The 19138-nt window shown below is 40.3% G+C and overlaps 1 protein-coding gene across 1 annotated transcript in view; it reads left to right on the top strand.

Moving 5' to 3' along the window:
• The window catches only part of CFAP299 (cilia and flagella associated protein 299), a 534984-nt gene that overhangs the window by 199672 nt on the left and 316174 nt on the right, over positions 1-19138 (top strand). The window lies entirely within an intron of this gene.

The following is a 19138-nucleotide window of genomic DNA, read 5'->3' as shown; positions in this document are numbered from 1 at the left end:
ACCATTTTGCCCCCCAAGAAAGGTTAGTTGTAATTTTTTTATTCTGGTTTTTATGCACACGTCATCTGGTTTTGGCCAGCTGGTTATGTGTTACTGCCAGAAAACTTCTTAGGCCAAATGTGCAGGTAGCAAATGTACATTTAGCAGCAATCTTTAAACTGACTCCTGCAAATAGAATCATTTTTTTTTTCTGGCAGTGCCGCAGGCCAGTGTCTGTAAACCATAAAATGTTTTAAACAGACGGACACTACTATAAAAATTATCCCCATAAAGGTGGTAACCTTTATTAAACAAGGGGTTTAGTAGGTCCCATACAAGTTTCCCACTTGTCCCCAGGGAGTCGGGACAGCCAGGAGGGTCCAGTAGACCATCTTTCCCCTCATATACACGAAAGGCAAATGTGTATCCACTTTCGCTCTCGCACAGTTTGTACAGTTTTATGCCATACGTAGAGTTCTTTGAGGGGATGTATTGTCTGAACCCTAATCTCCCTTTGTATTTCATTAGAGATTCATCTATGGATACATTTTGTTTGGGGGTATAAACATCCGAAAATTTGTCCTGAAAATGGTCTAGCAGTGGGCGTATTTTACAAAGCCTATCGTATTGGGGGTGATCTCTAGTGTCACAGAGGGTATTGTCACTGAAATGTAAACATCTCAGCAGTAACTCGTATCTGGCTCTAGGCATGGTTTGGAAAAATACTGGACTAGACATTATTGGGTTGTCACTCCAGTTTGAGCGAATCGATGGCTTCTTTATAATCCCCATGAGCATTGTAAGAGCCCAGAATGTTTTAAGCTCTGGGACATCTGTGGGATGCCAGTCATGCTCCCTGACTGTATAGCTACCTGGATTGTTATCAATAAATTGGGTAGCATACAAGTTAGTCTGGGAAGCAATCTCCTCCCAGATGGTATCCCCTAAAAATAGTTCTACATACTGCATTGGGGAGAAGCCATCCACATTAACATTAATGCCTGCATTGGCACTAAAAGGGGGGGCTCGGCTAACTGTGGAGGTACCCAGTCCTCCTCCACATTCGGCGTAGCAGAGGAAGCACAGCTTCTTTCTTCAGCCGACTCACACGCAGATGACATGTCGTCTTGACTAGACGTGTCAGAAAACAGACCTGGGTCAAAATCTGACACCGTGTCAGTGGCGTCAGAGTCTGACGCCAAGAAGGCATATGCCTACTGCAAGTTATACATACGCTGCATGTTTTACACACGACTAAAACAAATTACAAACACACAAAAAAAAGTATACTTTTTTTTTTTTTTTTTTTTTTTTAACTAAAACAGACTAAACAGCAATCCCTAAACTAACTCCTGTCACAAAAATCTAATGGAGATTTGGGGGAAGGAAACTGACTGACCAAGACTGACCAAGACACAAATTTTTAAAACAAATTTAACCTTTTAAGGGCAAAAAAAAAAATACAGACAGTACAAATGCACTGCTGTAACAGATCTGGCAGGGAAGGGGTTAAAACAGATTTGCTGCAACAAACTATAACGATCTCTGTCTCACAAAACGCTACAGAGGAGAGAGGGGCAGAGATCACTGTCAAAGTGAGTGTTTGTAACACCCACTTTCACAGCAGCCAATTGTGAGCGTTCGCAGATCGCTCACACGACGCAATTGGCTGTTACTATCTGCCTGGGATGTCTGGCAGATAGTTACAGCGTTATACTGGCGGGAGCGATCTTTAATCGCTTCCCGCAGCCCGTTTTTCGCTATGACGGTCAACGCACGTTTTACCGCTGACGGTCCTGAATGGGGTTAACTCCTAAATGACAGTGAATTGAGCAGTGAAATTGCAGGGGAATGATTTATACACTAAAACTGCTTTATTTAGCTAAAGTAATTTAGGTGACTATAGTGTTCCTTTAAGCTAATTTTATACATGGGAAAAAATATTTTCTTTACAACATTTTTTATCACCACGGTCTTCATTTTTGTCAAAGGAATAAAAAAATATTTCTAATTAGGAATGCAACTTTTTTTTCTTAGTAATATTAATCCCATATCTTATTTGAGCATGTACTCAATAGTAAAATCATCAACAAAAAAGGAGCAAAACAAATAACAAAAAGCAAACAAAAAAAAGAATAGAACCAAAAAATGGTGGAAAGATGGATTAGTTTAGGTATTGTACAGAAAAGTGAGCAGTGTATAAAGGGTAAAGTAATCATTTTTTACAGAAGCAAAACGCACAAAACTGATGCAAACGTGAAAAAAGAAATGTTTTTATATATCACACCCAATGTCTCTTTAAGAACTGTGTGCTTGCTGTCTGTTTTATTATGTTTCTGTTGATATATTCCCCGTTTCTTAATGTTCTGGAACGTGAACATTTTAAAATTCAACTAAAGATTTTTTAAAACACTATGTTTAATCAAGCACTATAACGTATTTCCGATTTGCTGACCATGAACAGTCAGTAATTATTGCTTGCATTCCATTGTTTTATCCTAACCTATATTTTCCTTACCCTGTAACAGAGTAATATGATAAAATAGCCAGTTGCAGCTGATTAAATGATTAAACCTCCAGGCACACACAGGTGTATCATTTCTGGCACCACTTTCTATTTAGTTAACATGTGCCAGCTAATTGAAATGCTGAAATGGTCAGTAGCCCTAGCAAAGGAAAGCACAGTGTTCTTAGTTCAGAGCACTTCGATTTTTTTAGTGTTGTTTTAGTTGACAAGCTTTGTATTGTTAGAGTATCTAGTGCGATACAAATTATTCTTATTGCTCAAACTTGTGGTAGCATTTTTCCATACAGGTCCTTGAGTACGGAGTCATGCTGTTCCTTAAAAAAAAATCTTCAGCTACTGAAAGGCTACTTGTTTAAAATCACATAGGTACATCATGCTAGAAAATAGGATGTGTTAACATTTGGACCTCGAATATGTAAATTAGTCAATAATTGTGAAAGACAAAATATACAGTGACTGAGTCTGTGCGGTAGCAGGAGTAGCTACAATACCACTCAAAGAAATACTTTAAAATACAAACAATAGGTGGGACACACGTCTGATGATTCTATAAAGCAAAACAGAATGACATAGTACAGTATTGTCAAACTCAATAGCATGGAAGTATGGTGAATATGAAGTACTCACAAGCCTGGAGCCAAATTAACATATGGCTCTCATGGACAGCACAGATGGACTCTTAATAGGATGTCTCCATCCATCTTCCTGCTGGTCCTGTAGGTAACCTTAGCAGCCTCAGGATAAAGATGAGGTGTGAAAACTTTCTCCAAAAAAAGTTTATTGTAAGATGAACAAAGTGCACTGTGTGCTTAAAATTAAAATAATATAGTAAAAAAAAGTCCAAATATAACTTTACAGTCTTCTGAAGATACAGCCCAGTGGCTAGTTAATCCAAAATGCGTTTCACCCTATGGTGGGGGCTTCCTCAGTTGGCATATTCTGGGGGGCCTCCTCGACATCCTCTTCTGTGTACTTCCGGGTACGGCTGTTCGCATCTGAAACGCATAATGCATTACAGGCTGCATGCGTCCTACTTCCGGGTCGCGTATCGTGTGTCAACCAGACGTCCAAAGGGGTCACTGGAATGCATGCCTTGCCGTATATGCGTTCCACTTCGGGATTGTTGTCATTCATTTCGCGGAAATCGTGGTATCAATGCACATATCCATAGATTGTTATAGTTTAAAACATGGACCATCTTATTACAATATTATTTATACTCAAGACATATAGATATTTCAAAGTATACCATTAAAGCGTATTTATATTACTCAACCGTGCTATCTAGGCTCTAATAAAAAACATGTTAGAAGAATATAATTATAAAATGTAGAAAGGTTGTGGAGGATCCCACTTAATACCTTATCCAACAGGGCACAATATATATATAGAGAATGGTGATTAAACTAAAGTGCACCCACTAAAATATGTGTGATTGCACCCTAAAGTGGATAAAATCATATATATATATATATAAATATTGATAAAAACCCATACAAAACCTAATGGGTATGTAGTAGTAAAATAAGACATACAAGCTTCAATATGGAAGGGATGAATAAATCTAAAAAAAGGAGGAGTAATGAGCTATGATATATACCTCAACCTAGACTCTATATTGAATCAAACAAAGTGGCATATCTCAAAATCGGAGTTTAAACCATAAAGTATAAGAGTATTGAAGTTAGAAATAAATTTAATTTCTTCTGTTCCTATTTTCTTCATGTAATCACCCCCTCTCCAATCTTTTTTGACCGGCTTAAGGGTGCAGAAGAACAGGTTGTCTGGATTAAGGTTGTGGTGTATTCTAAAATGGTTGGAGACGCTGTGGGTCTCCAAACCTTTTTATTATATTTCTGATATTCGAGTGTAGAGACACCTGATAGTCCTGCCATTGTATAATAAATTGCAGGGGCATTTTAATACATAAATAACCCCCTCTGAGAAGCAAGTTAATTGATCTTTGATATTAAAATCAATATTTGTGTGCTCTTTACTATTTGTCACGTGTCTCTTTTTGTTTTGTGTTGCTCTACATGCTAAGCATGTCCCAATGTTTCATTTTTACTGATGGACCTTCACTACTATGAACTGTGGACCTCTCTAAAGGACCACTATAGTGCCAGGAAAACATACTTGTTTTCCTGGCACTATAGTGCCCTGAGGGTGCCCCCACCCTCAGGGACCCCCTCCCGTCGGGCTGAATGGAGAGGAAGGGGTTCAACTTACCTCTTTCTCCAGCACCGGGCGGGGAGCTCTCCTCCTCCTCTCCGCCTCCTCTCCTCCTCTTCGGCTGAATACGCATGCGCGGCAAGAGCCGCACGCGCATTCAGCCAGTCTCATAGGAAAGCATTTACAATGCTTTCCTATGGACGCTGGCGTCTTCTCACTGTGATTTTCTCAGTGAGAAGCACGCAAGCCCTCTAGCGGCTGTCAATGAGACAGCCACTAGAGGCTGGATTAACCCTTTTATAAACATTGCATGTTTCTCTGAAACTGCTATGTTTATAGAAAAAAGGGTTAACCCTAGCTGGAACAGGCACCCAGACCACTTCATTCTGAAGTGGTCTGGGTGCCTATAGTGGTCCTTTAAGTTGGCAGCACCTATTGTATGTATTTTATAGTCAATAACTGCAATTCAGCACCCAGGAATCAAAGGAAAATAAGATGTTAAAACAAAGATTTTACAACAGATGTAGAGTTATAATTATTTCTAGCAAATGCATAGCCTGAATATAAATATTAAAAAATGCCAATCCATTTTTTGCTTTCAGGGTTACTATGTAGTTGCTTTGATTATTCTTATAGCAACTAAATTTTGATATTTGATAGAGGAATATAATAAGTATGGAGGGACAGATTCACTGTAAACCTAAATAAAGCATTACAAAAAAGGCACGTTTTTAGATGCCTCAAACAATATGATTATTTGCTCAGATTTGTACCATGTACAATGTACCAAAGGGCAGTTATGTGGCACTATGCAGCATGAACTAAAGTGATACATTTGTTATTTGTAAGTGAAAGCACATAGTGGTATCTCCTAAGAGCAAATGACTTAGCTAACCCATTTGATAAAGCCCTAGTGGTGAAATGTGTTATAGTTATTTTGATTGTAGCTATCCCATTTGATAAAGCCCTAGTGGTGAACCGGGTTATGGTTATTTTGATTGTAGCTAACCCATTTGATAAAGCCCTAGTGGTGAAACGTGTTATGGTTATTTTGATTGTGTATTTTTTTTTAAATAAAAGTCTTTTTGGTTACAATTTTGTGCCAATCATCTTTTTAATACACTTTTTTATTTGGAATTTTTAACCTGGCTTCCTTTTATCTTCGTGTGACTCCAAGTATATCCGAGGTGGGGATCATACCACCAACTCTGACATCACAGTGCAGTTTGCCTGCACTTCACTTGTGAGTACAGTTTTATTTATGTTTACTGCATATTTTATTCTAATAGAGCACTATTGGCTGTCTTTTTTATTACCCTCTCCTGAGTGTTGGAGACACATATCAGTGAGACCAACTACGTTATATTGCCCTACCTATTCAGACGAACGATTGTACCTTTTAACTATTGGCGCAGCCCTTTTCCTGTATTTCTTTGTGTTACATGTTCTCTCCTCAGAGGGTTTGAGGGTTACCTTCTGTTGGGTCGCTGCCTACCTTACTTCAATTTTATTAGCGCTGATACTTTTCTTATTTTTCAATTGTAAACGTAGACCTGAAAGAAAAAGCCATTAGAGACCCTGCCTCCTTAAGGCCATGCAGTGTTTGCAGGACTGACATTGGATGTCCTCACACCCAGTATAAAGACGTTGAATCACAGTGTCTGAGAGATGCATTAGTACTGAGAAGCTTTGGATTGGCTGAAATCATCATTGCTGATAATCTCAGCAAAGGCGAGAGGCAGCCATGTGAGACCAGTGCAGTAGTGGCTAAAAGATGAGTATTTATTTTAACACAAACAGGAGGATCCCTATATCTAAATCTCCAGGAAGAAAGTATAACATTTGAAAGATGAGTATATTATTGTATGTCTAACATTAGAGTTTCACTTCAACCCTGTAATATGTTGTACAGAGATCACTGACAAATGTACCAATGCCTAGGAGCAGAACAGACAAAAGATTAAGAATGCAAACATTTTAGTACAGTGGCAAAATACCAGGAATGGCATAAACGTTTGAACTATTGTAACTCCTTATAAAGTGTTCAAATGGGACTATATGGAAGTCTTGTGGATGAACAAATCATTTCACTAGTGTATGCCTGTTATGGTTCACGTTACTTAATTGTAAATTAAAGAACATAACATGTCATGTATGCATTGTGCTACCAAAACTGCTAGCAGATGCATAGACTTTAAATGTAATTGTATTTAAAAATGTGTCCCCACTCCCCCACCTGTCAATAAAGCAACAGGTGTTTTGAATTCACCCTGATTTTATGATGTTTCCAATATGTTTATATGGTACATTACTTTCTTCTTTTACTTTACATTTTTTTTTTCTATAAAGACCATACGCTTGTATGGAAACATAAGTTCATCTGCATTGTAGTAAAGTTTCTATATCTCACTAGTTCATGTCTATGACAAAGAAATAGAATATATGAGTTAAATAAGGAATGTTGATTCTATACCTGAATGATGTAATAATAGCTTTTTTCGATTTGATTTGGTAAAATTCAATATCTTTCAAAGCCTTCATTTATGATCAAATGATGGAAATCTTGTTGACTTCACATTTTCATTTAAAATATTATAACTACTTGAAGGGCCTTGAATAAACCTCTAAGAACAGGTATAAGTCTGAAATGTTCTCATATTCTTAGTGATGAATGTATTGCATTCTAAATCTGATTTTAAATCGTGATACAGTAAGAAATATTACATCCAAGACTAACTACAAACCTGCTTTCGAATTCCTGTCTGCATTCCTAAAATGTAGATCACGCTGGATTAAAAATGTGAATTTCAGTTACCTTAGACACATACCCAAAACATGCTGTTTTCCATGTATTTTGAAAATCTAACTTTTTTCTAAATAACATTTTATTGTTTTTGGAAGAGCTACTAAGGGGCACATTTTTCTCAGGAGTTGTATCAGAATAAATGTAGGTTAAAGGATCACTACAGTGTCAGGAAAACAAAGCGGTTTTCCTGACACTATAGTGCCCTGAGGGTGCCCCGACCCTCAGGGTGCCCCGACCCTCAGGGTCCCCCTCCCGTTAAAATCCCTTCAGCAGCTTACCTTATTCCAGCGCCGGGCTCCCTCAGCACTGGTGACCTCTCCTCCCCTGCTGACGTCAGCTCCCCCGTCCGACGTCCGCAGAGCCGAATGCGCATGCGCGGCAAGTGCCGCACGCGCATTCAAAGTGTACATAGGAAAGCATTTCTCAATGCTTCTCAATGCTTTCCTATGGATGCTCTGCGCGATGGAGGCAAAATGTGCCTCCAGCGTCGCAGATGCGCCTCTAGTGGCTGTCCGGAAGATAGCCACTAGAGGCTGTATTAACCCCAAATGTAAACGTAGCAGTTTCTCTGAAACTGCTATGTTTGCATCTGAAGGGTTAAAACCTGAGGGACCTGGCACCCAGACCACTTCATTGAGCTGAAGTGGTCTGGGTGACTATAGTGTCCCTTTAAATCCTGATAATGTACTTTGAAGAAGCAGATGAATATCCTTTTTATAAAATAGTTTTGTAGTAGTTTCTGATTACAACAATATTCCATTATTGTGCCGTGCTAATAATGTAGATCAGTATGAAACTCACCTTTTACTACATGATAGAATGAGATTAGGAGTAGCCTGTAGGGGAAATACAGGATAATACGTGATATGTGACATGTAGTGACACACAGTGCAATTGCAGGGATATTGAATACTGTTCATCTCTAAGGAAATGCTGTATGTAAACTCCTTAATTACCATGTTATTCTGTGATCTAAGTATTTGCATTCATGTAGATAAACCAAGATTGATTGTTTAAAACTAACAGGAAATCAATACATTGATCCTGGTTTATCCTTGCACTCTGTTTTATTATTGATGTTGTGACAAACTCCCCTTTTCAAGCGAGTTTGCCATGAGTTCCTGGAGGAGCCTGCTTGCCTACAGACTATGGACCCTGTAAACTGTGATCTAAAGGTTTCTGTTTGTGTAATTAGACTATATGGTTCGGGAACCGAACAGCCGCACGAACCGGAGACCACCCCTGAACTTGTTAAGCCTAATTGTTACTTTGTAGCAATTTCCAACTCAGTGTTCTAAGTGTTTGTCTGGGTGGCCGCAATTCCAGCGTGTAGAACATCCATAGGAAAGCATTGAGAAATGCTTTCCTATGGACTGTTTGAATGCGCGCCCGGCTATTGCCGTGCATGCGCATTCCGCTCCACTCAGGAGCTGACGTCGGTGGGGGAGGAGAGGTCACCAGCGCTGGAATAAGGTATGCTTTTTTTTTTTATTGTGAAGCAAACAAAAAATAGGACAAAATAACAGAAAAAGTCAATGTGTTTCTATGTTTCTATGTTTTCTATGTTTCTATGCATAACTATTCAACCCCCCAAAGTCAATACTTTGTAGAGCCACCTTTTGCGGCAATCACAGCTTCAAGTCGCTTTGGATAAGTCTTTATGAGCTTGCCACATCTTACCACTGGGATTTTTGCCCATTCCTCCTTGCAAAACTGAAAAGGTTGTTTTATCAGAATTTGTACAGATTTTTAAACAGCAACTGGATAAATACTTGCAAAAACATAATATTCAGGGATATAAATTTCATTATGTGGGGTAACAGCTTCTTGATTCAAGGAGATATCTGACTGCATTTCTGGGGACAAGAAATAATGTTTTCCGAGTTCGCTGCAAGATTGGAAAGGGCTTCAAACTGGGCTTTTTGACGTCTTTTAGAATAGATAAACAGCAAAAACAGATGTGAAAAAGGCTGAATTTGATGGATACATGTCTCTTTATAGCCTATGTAACATTGGTCCACTACCTGCCTGAATTACGCGTTCATTGAATTTGTATTAAAGTCATCACATCTACGAGCTGGTTTAGGGATAGCTTCAAAATTCTGTGAATAATGAAAAGAGATGTATTTTTTGTTGTTAAACCCTACATAACATTTTTTTTTAGTTTAAATATTAGCATAGTATTTATTTTAGACATGGAATGTATACTTAGCACACAAACAAAGAACAGAAACCATAATTTTTATATATCAATTGTTGTTCATCGATACCTAAAGAAAAAAAAAATTTCAGATTATTATTATTTCTTGTATTTATTCACTCATTCTCTACAGAAATATTTTAGATTATCTACTGACTTTTTCACTGATACTACTATGGACTACCTAAGTTTGTAGCTGGGTAAATAGGCATACAGACAGGCAGTAAACCAGTTGGACAGATTAGGTTGCATAAAGCTATCACAGAGGCTACAATAAATGCATCCCATCCCATTTGATAAAAATGTAGTAAATCCCATTTATTTCACCACATTTCCTGAACAACAAAGTTGCTCAGCATACCATTGATTTATAAAGAGGCAAAATATATTTTCATCAAGATAATTTGTTTCTAAAGGATTACTGGTCAGTGCTGCAGAATTGAGGTTGAGGCACCCCCTTAAAGGAACACTATAGTCACCTAAATTACTTTAGCTAAATAAAGCAGCTTTAGTGTATAGATCATTCCCCTGCAATTTCACTGCCCAATTCACTGTCATTCAGGAGTTAAATCACTTTGTTTCTGTTTATGCAGCCCTAGCCACACCTCCCCTGGCTATGATTGACAGAGCCTGCATGAAAAAAAAAAACTGGTTTCACTTTCAAACAGATGTAATTTACCTTAAATAATTGTATCTCAATCTCTAAATTGAACTGTAATCACATACAGGAGGCTTTTGCAGGGTCTAGCAAGCAATTAACATAGCAGGGGATAAGAAAATCTTAATTAAACAGAACTTGCAATAAAGAAAGCCTAAATAGGGCTCTCTTTACAGGAAGTGTTTATGGAAGGCTGTGCAAGTCACATGCAGGGAGGTGTGACTAGGGTTCATAAACAAAGGGATTTAACTCCTAAATGGCAGAGGATTGAGCAGTGAGGCTGCAGGGGCATGTTCTATACACCAAAACTGCTTTATTAAGCTAAAGTTGTTCAGGTGACTATAGTGTCCCTTTAACCCCTTAAGGACACATGACATGTGTGACATGTCATGATTCCCTTTTATTCCAGAAGTTTGGTCCTTAACCCCTTAAGGACACATGACATGTGTGACACGTCATGATTCCCTTTTATTCCAGAAGTTTGGTCCTTAAGGGGTTAAAGGACCACTATAGGCACCCAGACCACTTCAGCTTAATGAAGTGGTCTGGGTGCCAGATCCAGCTAGGATTAATCCTTTCTTCTATAAACATAGCAGTTTCAGAGAAACTGCTATGTTTATAATAGGGTTAATCCAGCCTCTAGTGGCTGTCTCATTGACAGCCGCTAGAGGCGCTTCCGCGCTTCTCACAGTGATTTTCACAGTGAGAAGACGCCACCGTCCATAGGAAAGCATTGAGAATGCTTTCCTATGGACTGGCTGAATGCACGCGTGGCTCTTGTCGCGCATGCGCATTCAGCCGATGACGACGAGAAGGAGGAGGAGAGTCCCCTGCCCGGCGCTGGAAAAATAGGTACATTTAACCCCTTCCTTACCCTAGTGCCCGGCGGGAAGGGGGCCCCGAGGGTGGGGGACCTAGAGACCCTATAGAGCCAGGAAAACGAGTAAGTTGGTCTTGTGAGTACTGGTGTTTCAACTTATTCAGAAGTGATAGTCCCTCATGCCAGAACACTTAAAGAGCATAGCGGTTCTGAGTAAAATAACACTTATCACCAGTGCACTTTCAAGTTCAGGGTGATGCGGTTGGGTTTCTATTGAGAAATGCCATGCAAGTGCATATGTGTTTCAGCATTCCTCCATAGCACATACAGGGCTGCTGAGGTAAGGCTAGTTTGGATGGTATGCCCCGTTCTGCTTTGACAGACAAGCATCTAATATACGTTAAAAAATATAAACTGAAAAGAAAAAATAGCACAGTACGTAAGTAACTTTCAGTTAGCTACCGAGTTGCATATAAATCTCACCTGCAACAGGGCAGCCATAAGATTTTTAATTATTAGTTTTCTGTTCTGAACACTATTTCCTGTACTTAACCTAATGCACCATTCATGGCACGTCATCTGGAAATGACATCAAATGACATAAAATTCTTTGTTATACCTTTCTAGACTGGTTATCATTGTGCTTTTATGTGTAAGATAAAAATATTTGCACATGACACATGGTAAGCACTGATGAACCACAGTAAAACTCAATAAAAATGTCCTCAAAACAAATAGTAATGACTGATGGAGGAACCTTTTTTTAAGTACTGTGAATGTTGGCTTAGTGACAGAATCATGTAGCTGGTAGCTCCCTATTAACTAGTTTAAATATTAGTGCCAATGTTTTGTCAGGTGTGGGCTTTCCAGTGTAAGCCAGATTTGTAATAACCATGGCAACTGTTCAACTGTAGTGTTTTAGGTACCAGAAACTTGTAACTGAATTATTCAGTTTTTACAACTGCAAATGTTTTAGGTAAAACAGCTAATGTCGGCTTTTATTTTTAAGCAGTAAAATATAAGGATTATAGGGTAAAGTCGTGAATTTCCCATACGTTTTAAGAGCATGACTTATAAAATTGAGTTTGGAAGACGTTCTGTTAAGACTCACTGTAATTTCTAATAGCTTTTCTATAGCCAATGGGTATTATTTACTAAACTGGAAAATTGTGGAAAATTACCAACCAAATTGGATACCATTCTGCCACTCAGCAATTTTTAAATGCTGATATTTTGACCTAAAATAAGCAAATATCTTGTCTATTTTTTTTTTTCAATATATGTTTTATTGGGTTTTTGGTATTGAAGTACAGATACAGGTACAGGTACAGTTCAAAACAATATGCAGTTGAAAACATTGCGTCAACATGTTATTCAAGTGAAACATTAGGGTTAAAGTACGGGAGGGAGTTGGTGCAACAAGGTAATTTGAATCGATATGCATCATCATTAGTATGGTTATCGTTCATATAGCCATCATGACATTGGCCCTGTTCCTGTATGTTGGCGTGGAGGATCAGTTTATCGAGTAACAATCACGACTCTACCCAACTAGCTGCTGGTTGTATAATTCTACCCATGGTGACCATGTTGTGTTAAACACCTGTGCTGATTTGGCATTGGGTGTGGCCATTCTTTCATAAATGTAGAATTGTTGTATTTTGTCCCATAGCTGGGCTTTGTTAGGGCACGCTGTGGACTTCCAATGTAAAGCCAATAGGTTGCGAGCTGCTAGGATTGTGAGGGCACTTAGTTGGCTGTGAGAGTGTTTGTACGTTGGATGGAATCTCATAAGTAGGTATGTTTCAGGGGTGTTTTGTGCATCAGGGAGTTTAAGGGCGTGCAGCGTAATTTGCGCACTTCTATCCATAGAGGTTTGATTTTGGGGCATGTCCACCAGATATGCAGGAGTGTACCGTCTGCTGCAGAACATCTCCAACAGAGCGGGGGTGTGTTCGGGTAGATTTTGTGAAGTTTGTGGGGGGTTAAGTACCATCTGTATAGAAGTTTTTTATGTGCTTCTATGTGCGAGTAGCATTTTGTCCATTTAGATAAGTTATTTAGTATCTGTATCCATTCCTCATCTGTGAGTGTTATGGCACAGTCTGTTTCCCACAGTGTTTTGCAGTGTGGTGTTGTGTTCTCCCATGCTTTGTAGCACATGGAGATGGTTTTTGGTTTCGTGTGGTGCTTCATACATCGGTCTAGTATTGCCGTTGTTGGTGGCGACATTTTGTTAGGGTTTGCGTATCGGCTGTGTACATGCGTATATCTTGTCTAGTTTTTACAATTCTTCGTTAAATGAATAAACCCAAATGCTTCTAGTATTCTGAGCTAACACATTAGTCTTTAGAATGATGGCATCAGTTACAAAATACTGACTGTGTGACTCTTGTGAAGGTTTATCATAAAAGACATGTCACACACTCTATAATAAATTCTGCTATCAGGGACATTATGTCACAACCCTCTCTCCGGAGCCAAACAGATGCAGATGTACTTGGTTTTATGTGTGGGGCAGGCAATATCCTTTTTTGAAGCAGGTCAGTAGAAGGTCCCTTTTGTATGCCAGGTCTGATATCAGGAAAAGGCGGAGAAATAGAGGTTTGTACTCATGATAGGTGTGTCTGTAACCCAGTTTTGTTCAGCAGAAACTGTGTCAAGGATAACATGCTCTCCCGAAAAGAGGTGTGTCAGCTCAGCAAGTATGTACACACCAGGGTTGTTGGCTGCCCAATTCAGTAGCTAATAAGTACTGCCCGTACATTGAGCTCTGTTGTAGCTCCCGCATGTGGGTTTAAATCATGGGTCGTCAACCTGGTCCCTACCGCCCACTAGTGGGCGTTTCAGGATTCCAGGTGGGCGGTAGGGATTTCGGCGGCTAAATCCTCTGTTTGAGAGAGTGGGTGGCTGGGCTGGTGTGGCTGGGGCTGGGCTGACAGACCTAATCATTCTGATTAATCCTCCCCTCAGACTGTGCCAGCCTGTCAGTCCGAGGGGAGGAAGGAGGAAGGAGGGAGGAGCTGGGGGCTGGTGTGGCTGCCAGCAGCTGCAGGGAGACCTCTCAGTCTCCCTGCACACTCTAAAATCATTCCGGTCGCATGCCCCGCCCCCAAACAGAAGCTCTGCCTCCCGCCCACAAGCTCCACCCCCACACATGTTACTGGGAAGCTGCCCACCATACCAAGAGGACCCTGAAAGGTATTTACCTTTTTCAGCCCCCTACCCACCATTCAAATGCCCCCACCTCACAGACAGTCCCTCTACCCACCTCACAGCCCCCTACCCACTATACTGCCCCCCTACCCACCTCACAGCCCCCCTACCCACCTCACAGCCCCTACCCACTATACAGCCCCCCTACCCACTATACTGACCCCCTACTCACTATAATGCCCCCTACCCACTATAATGCCCCCTACCCACTATAATGCCCCCCTACCCACCGCACAGCCCCCTACCCACTATACTGCCCCCCTACCCACCTCACAGCCCCCCTACCCACCTCACTGCCCCTACCCATCTCACAGCCCCCTACCCACTATACTGCCCCCCTACCCACTATACTGCCCCCCTCCCCACATCACAGCCCCCCTACCCACCTCACAGCCCCCCTACCCACCTCACAGGCCCCCTACCCACCTCACAGGCCCCCTACCCACCTCACAGGCCCCCTACCCACCTCACAGGCCCCTACCCACTATAGAGCCTCCCTACCCCCCCCTTACAGCCCCTACCCACTATAGAGCCCCCCTAAACACCTCACAGCTCCCCTACCAACTATACTGCCCCCCTACTCACATCACAGCTCCCCTACCTACTATACTGCCACCTACCCACCTCACAGTCCCACTATACAGCCCCCCATTCACCTCACAGTCCCCCTACCCACTATACTGCCCCCCTACCCACTATAGAGCCCCCTACCCACTATAGAGCCCCCCTACCCACCTCACAGCTCCCCTACCCACTATACTGCCCTCCTACCCACCTCACAGCCCCCCTACCCACTATACAACCCCCCTACCCACTATAGAGCCCCCCTACCCACCTCACAGCTCCCCTACCCACTATACTGCCCCCCTATTCACCTCACAGTCCCCCATCCACCTCACAGTCCCCCTACCTACTATGCAGCCCCCTACCCACCTCACAGTCCCCCTACCCACCTCACAGTCCCCCTACCCACCTCACAGCCCCTCTACCCACCTTACAGCCCCTCTACCCACTATATGGCCCCCCTACCCACCTCACAGCCCCCATACCAACTCACAGTCCCCCTACCCACCATACATAACCCTTACCCACCATACAGAACCCTTACCCACCATACAGAACCCCTACCCAACTTACAGAACACCTACCCACCTTACAGCCCCCCCTATCCACCTTACGAAAATCGAACCAGATAATATTTAGTCTCGCAGCATCAACCTCAAGGACCTCATTAATCACTAGTAAAGGTAATTTCAATTTACTTTTTCTCATTAAACTTTATAAAGTTAAAAAACATTATAAACATGGATAAAGTAGAAATAAAAAGATAAATGTACGTACATTTATTTTATTTTTAAAAACACCCTCCTTTCTAAAAAATATTTTGCACTTGCGCGAAAACTGGTGGGCGGTAAGGAAATTTTTCCATCAAGAAAGATGCATTAGTGGGCGGTAGGTAGAAAAAGGTTGACTACCCCTGGTTTAAATGATCATAAATTAACTCCAAGTATGGATAAATGTGTACTTTCATGTGTTGAAAGCAGTTATCAGATGTAAAATGCTAAATTAACTATTTCCTTGCTTTGCTATGCACAGTATCTGAAGGAATCCATGGCTGAGGATGCCCATGCATGGGACTCTAGCCTCAAAATCTGCCCCTAGCAGTGCCCATGGATAGTAAAAACTATTTGAATGCATAGCACTTAGTTTTACACCCTTTATAGCTGTTTCTTCAGCTCTTCTATCAAGCACTGGAGGCTGAGTAGATTACACTGACCAAGGCTCCTGGTGTTTATCGTTCCCAACCAGAACACTTAAAGGGGCACTATAGCCACCCAGACCAGTTCATCTTATTGAAGTGGCCTGGGTGCAAGCTCCCTATCCCTTTAATTCTGCAATCTAAAACATTGTACTTTGAGAGAAACTGCAATGTTTACATTGCAGTGTTCAGACTGCCCCTATTGCCTGTCGTCCAGCAGTTTTATTGAGTTTAACAATGTGAAACAACACTGAGCATCCTCATGCTTTTTCCATTATCTTGAAAAAACTGGGGAAGGTCTATGGGGAAGGCATAATGCGTGCACTGCACTTGCCATGCATGTGCATGAGGTTTCTGGAATTACATGACATTAGAGGAGTAGGTGCCTGATCTTGCACCTAGGGGCATTGGCGATGGAATCAGGTAAGTTTAAAAATAAAAAGGTATTTCTAACACTATAGTGTTTCTTTAGGCTCCAAAAAAGGCACACTATAAGAACTGAAAAAAGGTGACCCCACTGCCGAGCAGGAAGTCCGGCCCTGACTTTTCTTCCATTTTAAAATGTTTAATGTAGTTAAATCAAGATTATTATTTTTTTATTTTTTTTTATATATTAAACAGTTTAGAGACAACACATTCTCTACAGCTCTTCCATGTACTCTTTGATTGTAATAACAGATGCATTTTCCTTAGTTTAATCACATTTTTGTGTATGTATGTTAAATATTGGCCGTGTATGATTCCTAAGATAATTTAAATCATGCTGCACTAATATAACTATTATGACTGTTAAGGGAAGAACTAAACCTACTGTCACAGCAAGTATTAAGCACACATCCAGCTTTTTCCTGTGAAACACATTGCTATTTTATATAGCTTCCTTCTAAACCTTGCATGGTTTATTTAACATTAAATCTCTGTTTAAAATGACATCTGCGCTTAATTTTCTGGGATTATCCCAATTTTTAGGGTATGTCCTAAAACAATAGATTCAAACCTTTTAGAGGAATGTGAAACATTTCACAAATGTGTTGTCATTTTCTAAAAGGACATTGCATTTAATATAGATTTTTCATACAAGGTCTACTTTACTACCTTAAGATACAGCTTCTCAAATTGTCGACATTAAAGTGACATCTAAATTGTAGATATGTTAGATTATGCAAAACATACTTAGCTACTTCACTGTTTACTAATGAACTGGAAGGAATTAAGTAGAATAGGTGGGGAACACAACCTATAATCTGGTCAGGACTCCAAAAGTACATAGAAAAATGAATTGGGGAGCACAACCATAACATATATATTCCTCATTTATAGTATCTCTGAGACTACCATTTGTGAAAGAAAACACATTAAAGGACACTAAGACACCTAGGAGAGGTTCCTGTCTCACACATTTTAAACTATAGTTCAAAGTAAAGGTTATTGTTTCTCTTAACCTCTTCACTACCATAATCAAGTATATATAATTTTTCAGTGTAGGGTAAATACTTCTTGATCCAAGGATTAATCCGACTGCCATTCTAGTGTCAAGAGGGAATTTTTGCTTCAAACTGCTTTTTTATTTTTTTATTTATTTTGGATCAACAGAAAAAAAACAAATGTGAGGAAGGCTGAACTTAATGGACACGTCTCTTTTCAGCTATGTAACTATATGTTTTTTATTTTCATGTGGTTTGCAATATAAAAACGTTGTCCAAAAAACCTTGCTCTAGGAATATACTCTAGGAATGGTTATCAGCCCGAAGAGGAAAGCATTGCTCTGCCAAAAGCCACTAGTCACCTATATAATACATTTTCTTTTCCAATGGAGAGAGTAACAAATCTTGGACTATTGCTGGGTCATAAGGACTAGTCTGGTCAACCACTGCTTTAAAGCAACACTACATTTGTATTGCTAACGGTGTAGTGCCCCATCCCTGGTAAGGAGGCAACATGGCTTTTTATATACTGTTTCCCATCTGCATTTGCTGGTCTCTGTGCTGCCTTTCTGCCTCCTTGGCTGAGATCATCAAGACTGATGATATCTGCCAATCCAATGCTTTGCCATAGAAAGTTTTACTCTGTTATTTCAATGGAAGCACCTCTAGTGGCTGTCAGAGTGAGAGCCACTAGTAGCATTGAGACTCTTCAGTGATTTACATTGCAAGGTTCAGTAGGCAGGGATATGGCACTCAATGAGATGAAATGGTCTTTAATGGAACGTTGCACACCCACAAATCTTAAATCTTACCTTGCACACCTGCAAATGTCAAATCTTACAATGTTACTTACAATCCCCTGCGGTAAGCAAATAAATATGCAAATTTAGTCTCAAATATGGCCATGCCTTGTTTAACCCCTTAAGGACCAAACTTCTGGAATAAAATGGAATCATGACGTGTCACACATGTCATGTGTCCTTAAGGGGTTAAGCTCAATATCAATGTGTCCTACACTAATCTTAATATGGGTGGCAAACATGCTGACTACAAAGCTTACAATTTAAACAGCTTTGAGAGGCTGTTATTCTGACAAATTATGATGTTTTCCTCTGCTCTCAGAAAGTTATTGCGCTCACTAATTTTGTTAATGAATTCAGCAGATGTAATATGTGAAACGTCTCAACAGAAATGCCGAGCATAACCAAAGTTACATCTGGGCTGGGAAATAATATTTGGGGGCTGCTGAGGAAGCAGTAGCTAACACAAAGGGTTTGCCGTCTGTAAACCTTATTTATCCTGGCCGTTAAATGTATAGGCACTGGAAGTCCCATTTCCCATGCTCTACCTGGAAAGTTAATGTATATTTTGCTCTTTGTTATACACATCAGCCCAATTAATCCACACATGTAAATAGGCAGGCTGAATACGTATGTTATATGTCACAGTATATGCCCCCACGTCTCTCACCGCTGCATGTAGATTACAAAGCAAGCATATCTTCATAGAGTCATCAATCAAATCACTTGAGCCTTATTGCTATGCAAGGCTTTAACCTAAATAAGGTTTTTGTAGCA

The sequence above is a fragment of the Pelobates fuscus genome, chromosome 6, assembly GCF_036172605.1.
Source record: "Pelobates fuscus isolate aPelFus1 chromosome 6, aPelFus1.pri, whole genome shotgun sequence".
In the NCBI taxonomy this organism is placed as follows: domain Eukaryota; kingdom Metazoa; phylum Chordata; class Amphibia; order Anura; family Pelobatidae; genus Pelobates; species Pelobates fuscus.
The sequence above is the reverse complement of the archived record's forward strand: the minus strand, read 5'-3'. Positions and strand labels throughout refer to the sequence as shown.